The 5,533-nt window shown below is 42.2% G+C and overlaps 1 pseudogene; it reads right to left on the minus strand.

Annotated features, from left to right (window-relative positions):
* Positions 1–1,115: 1,115 nt before the first annotated feature.
* On the minus strand, positions 1,116–2,293 carry LOC134362577 (alpha-N-acetylgalactosaminide alpha-2,6-sialyltransferase 2-like; annotated as a pseudogene).
* Positions 2,294–5,533: the final 3,240 nt, after the last annotated feature.

Consider the following 5,533-nt stretch of genomic DNA (forward strand, 5'->3'; position numbering starts at 1 on the left):
AAATCTCTCTTCCAAAACTACAGAACTGAAAGCCAAATCCTGATCCTTGGTGAACTGGCAAAGGCAAACACTACCGTGGAAGGTCTCGTGTCAGCTAACCTTTGGAGACGCATCTTATAGTACCTGATGTAGCTCATGAGACTGTACAAAGCTACTAGTCACTGAGACATTAAATCACAAGTCTTGATTACATGGGCTCTATGATGATAATATGTTGGGTAAGACCTCTCTAAACCAGTCTGGGAAGCAACAAAGTCCCAGAGGAAGCCAGGAAATTGCAGCTGTAATCTGTCTAAAATCATTCAACTGATTATTAGCTAACTCAGGTCACATTAATTGAAATAATGATTTGACTTAGGATTCATTACCCAGTAATGTCATCTTTTTTGTAACAAGGTGGTAAGAAATCTGTAATAGAATCTACTTTAGTGACACGCAGTCTTAGAAATCTCCCATAGTTCTTAAATTCTAAGATCTTCAAACTAAACACCCTTCATTTTATATGCTTTCTCTACTTCCTTAATGGAAAAAAAAAAAAGACTAATGATTATGTTTCATTTATGCAAGTATTTAATTTCAAATTACATTCTGCCTTTTCTTTTCTGCTTCTTTTTGTGTTCCAACTTTATCTGGTAAGGATGTCTCCCTTCCCCCTGGGGCAGAAGCAAGTTGATCATGTTCTTGGAGACTTGACATCTTACGGAAAGATTATTAAGACTCATCCTCGAGTTCTGAAGAACGGCTTCAGCATTTTCTGTGAAATCCCGACATAGTTAGTGGGGGGATTTTGGAGCGGCAGTGTGCATTTGCCTGCACTGCTGCTTAGTCTTTGTTAAGTGATAATGGCCCCGTTCACATTCCTACAGTAGCACGATGCCACCTTCTGGCTTCAAGATGTTCAACTCTGAGGTATGTCTGCCCCTTACAGTTTGTCTTCTTATCTTTTGGGGAGTGTTATCTTTAATTTTAGAGCAAATCCATCAAAGCAGTCCATTTTTCCTTGGCCAAGGTTGGAATGTGTATGTAGTAATCAGAGGGTAGTTCTCTTGGAATAGTCAAGCACAAGACTGGTGTCCCACATTGAACAGGCATCATTAAGAGTTGTGAACCCATCCTTAATACACCCTCTTGGGAAGAATGGGAGAGCAACGGGGAGCTGGAGAGCCTGACATAGGTTGAAAAGACAAGAAAAGATTTGGGCCAATAAAAGGGTGAAAACCACAGCTTTGCAAGGAGAAACAAAGAGCTTGGCAACTTTGGAATTGTTGCTGGTGCAGCTGAATGATGCCAGCTTTGTGCCAGTCCCTGCACAGAGTGGCCTCAAGATGTAGATCGTGGTTTCCATAAAATATCAATGGCTTCTTTCTTCAGTCAAAATAGTGGTCAGAAAACTTCCAGTAGTTCTTGCGACAAAGCCCTAGGTACTAACTCGATCACAGGAAGGCAAAGCCGTCAGCAGCGTGAGGGCTCCAGTTCTAGGCTTGTATATGTCTCTAGCATCTGTGTTAAGCAATCTTGACTTAAAAAACCTCTATCAGGTAGTGGATGAAGCCTGGATGTAGTCGCTTCAATTTACCTGCAGGGGCGTCTGGTCCAAAATAAGTCTGAAACTTGACCCCTTTGTTGAGGCCTCCTGGGACAGGCACGCCCATCTCAGCATCGCATCATTGCGGATGTCTGCAGGGGTAAAGGTACAGGGCAGGTACGGTCCTTGTGGCGCGCAAGTGAAGCCCAGGTGCTGTGGGTGATGAGGGAGTTCTCCATCGTGTTCACAGCGTAACCTCAGAAGGAGGTCTCGGTGCCCACATTGTCCTAGAAACCTTCGATCACAGCACCATCGACTCTGAGGACGCAATCGAAGGGACACCGGCGCCCGCCCCGCGGGAGGCATTCGCTGTAGCCTGCACGGCCGCCAGGGTGCACCGACTGCGGGCTGGAGGCGGTTCCTTGGAGAAGCGAACAGTCCGCGCTCTCTGAGCCCTTCAGAAGGCTCCGGCTGCAGGCGCTGGCGGCCCTGCCGGCCACGGCTGGCTCTGAGCTGGCTCGGGCGGTCCCCGATGTCCTGGGTGAGGAGGCCGCCCCACAGCAGCACCGGGACAGAGACTGAACAGCCGCTGCCGAGCCGTAGAGGCCGCTCTGGCGCCCGAGAAGCAGCAGGAGCCAAAGCCAGAGACGCCTCCAGCGTCACCTCCAGCGTCACCGCCCGCGTCCCGCAGGTGGGCGACACAGCCCTGAGCCCGCCGCCCTGCCCTGCGCGCCCCTCGCTCCAGCGCCCGCCGCCTGTCACAGTCATTATGTTGCTCACTTTAGTCCGTCTCGAAGATTTAGCCCAACAGGAAAATCTCCCGCATTTGACAGCGGAGAAATCCGGAACTCACAGAGGTCATGTGCTTGCCCGATGCCAGAGGAGTGGGTTAAGGGCTCCTTCTGAAGCCCCTTCTCTCTCTAGGTTCCCTACTAATTTTCCTCTTCTTGTCTTCTGCCCTAAACTTGAACAATCAGGGTGCAGAATAGCTCATATGCTGAGAAAGAGATGCACGTATTATTCTATTTCAATAATCATAATCATAATTCCTTAACTCTTACCTAAATGTTAAAATCTATACAAGAACATTTGCAAATTTTGCCTTTTTTTTTTTTCCCTCCTATCATGGATTGACTTTTCTGTCTCTCACTGTTGTTTACAAAATGCAGATTTTTAAAAAACATTTAAGTGTTTTAACTCTTTATTTCTCATTAAATCTATTTTATATTTTAAAAGGCAATTGGTTTCTATCTTCTTTAGAAAATGTACTTATTTAGAAAGAAGTGACATGCAGCAGTGTCTCACTTTAATAAACCATCTGGATTAACAATTCAAAAACATTTTTCATATCTTATTTGTCTTAAATAATATTCTAAATCATTTCTATGAGTCTTCGGGAGACTTAAAAATGAGGAATAATTCAAATTTACTTTCTTTTAGGCATTGAGTTTATTGTCCATCTCAACTGTTGGGAAAACAAAAGAACAATAGATAAATATCTCCATCTAGAGCCTGTTTAGGAAAAATGTAATTGCTCAAAAGAAATCATTTCGTATTCCCACGACAGGCTGCAATGCAACTGCTCATCAATATGTCAGGAGAAAACAACAGCATGACTAACCTCAGTCTGGGATGGACACTGAGTGACCAAATTTATATTCCCCAGGACACGGGTTTAGTTTCTATTAATGTGTCCTAAGATTGCTGGGCACAAAGTAATTCAAAGCTTTATAGCTCAAATGAACCAAATGGAGCTCTAACGTCTCTCTGTGCCTGATACTATCCCTGCATCAGCAGCAAATAAATAATTTGAAGTCTATGTGGTAAGTTCCATCACAAAAACAAGCAAAGGGGGCATTGTAAAGAAAAGTGGCACTTCAACCAATCTTGGCAATTCAAGGAGAATCTTGATATGTGAATTAAATCATTAGAGGGTATTTTTATTTTTAATTATAATCTTATTCCATTTGTCTCTGTGTATGTTCTTAATTTTAGCTATAAATATTGACACCCCCCCAACTCATTTCACTTCTTCCTTTATCTCGCTCTATCATTTATTTATTCTCTATTTTTTTTTTTTTCAGCTGGCCAATACAGGCATCCAAGCCCTGGACCCTGGTGTTCCCAACACCATGCTCTAACCAGCTGAGCTAACCAGCCAGCCCTTCTACGTGCTTTATATCTCTACTTTTTCTATTTTTATTAGCACTTTCCCCTCAGTTTATGACTCATGCTACAGACTCCTACAATTCTCAGTTCTTCCTCTACTTATCTGATTTGTCAGTTTCTGCTAACATTATGACTATTTCCTCCTCCCAGAAACGCTCTCTTCCCTTCATTCTCATGACTCTAACCTGTAGCACATGTGTCACACCGTCCATCCCTCTTAAATAATTATTGCCATGCATGACAGCCCAGACTTACGACTACCAGCACCAGACACGCTTTTGCCTGAGGGTTCCCTCTGACCAGTGGAACCTACTCATAGTACACATGTGATAAGTGCCAGGGAACTAACAATCCCTGGGAATAGCCCTAAACCAACATCAGCTGGCCTTCAGGTATCTCAGCTCCTTCACCACTCAGGCAAGACAGCACTAGGGCCCATGTCTATGTTGTTTCTCAGAGTTCCACATTAAAATTAAGCTTCCATTGCTCACAACTGTAACTTGCTTGATAACATACCCCCTTACTGGCTTTCTTCTCTGGGTCTCACTTCCTCACTCCCCTCCTGGTACTTCCTAAATAAATGTCTTTCACTCAGACCTTGTCTTGGGCCTGCTTCTTCTCGAATCCAAACAAAGACAAACTTATAATCCTGTAATAACTTCTCTAAATTCTTCCCTTCAGTAATTTTTTCCTCTCACTGTATCTTCCTCTTCTGTGAACTCTTCAAATATTGGGGATTCTAAAGGTTCCATTCTTTAATAGAGCTCATTCACATTCCTGTTTCATCTACTAACTGTCATATGTTGATGACAAATCAGTTTCTCTAGCTCTAGTATGAATTGCAAAGATCCAACTTCACCAGGATCCCATACAATCCTGAGAGAGGACTGGCCTGTATTTTTTTTATTTCTCTATTTCCAGGCTCTAAACCAATACCTGACATTCCATAGATGTTGAATAAATGATATCTGAATTGATTAGAAGATAAAAGTACAGACCAAATTTCAATTTACTGCTTAAAGGCAAGTACTAGAATCATTCTGTGCCCACAAGTAACCAAACAAACAAACAAAAAAGTCTATTTGGTCAATTCATACAAAATATATTAAAATATGTGAGGAAGGAAAAATACCCTGATTTTCCAGAGCATGAGAGCACAAATGGCCGGCTAACAGATTGAACTCTTTGTGTTCCAACTGACTCTGTTGGCAAATTCAACAATTTGAATATTAAGACCTCAAAGTAAGCATTTAAATCTGTAGCTTTTGTTACCCTCTCAGTTAATAAGCTACTCAAAAACTATCTTGTTCAAGTGAAGCCAATTTTTTCCAGTTTTCAGGAGATCTCTCAGCCACCAGGAAACGTATTTCTTATGTTTAAAATAAATGGAAGCACCAGCAAGACCTCTCCTTTCCATTTAGAAAATGGAAGGCAGCCAGATAGTGTACCCAGCTGACTTTTAAATTGCTGTTTTCTTAATGCCAACAAAATATTTCATGTATAAGAACCAAGATTGTGAGCAATAGATTAGGCACATATTTTTGTTATGAGTCATTTAAAGAGTTATTGTCTAAAATAGCAGACTGTGGTATACCTGTTCCCCAATGTTCATCGCAGCACTCTTTACAATAGTCAAGAGTTGAAACCAGCCCAAATGTCCATCATCAGATGAGTGGATACGGAAAATGTGGTATATCTACACAATGGAATACTACTCAGCTATAAAAACGAATGAAATACTGCCATTTGCATCAACATGGATGGACCTTGAGAGAATTATATTAATTGAAACAAGTCAGGCACAGAAAGAGAAATACCACATGTTCTCACTTATTGGTG

This window comes from Cynocephalus volans, chromosome 14 (assembly GCF_027409185.1).
Source record: "Cynocephalus volans isolate mCynVol1 chromosome 14, mCynVol1.pri, whole genome shotgun sequence".
Taxonomy (NCBI): Eukaryota; Metazoa; Chordata; class Mammalia; order Dermoptera; family Cynocephalidae; genus Cynocephalus; species Cynocephalus volans.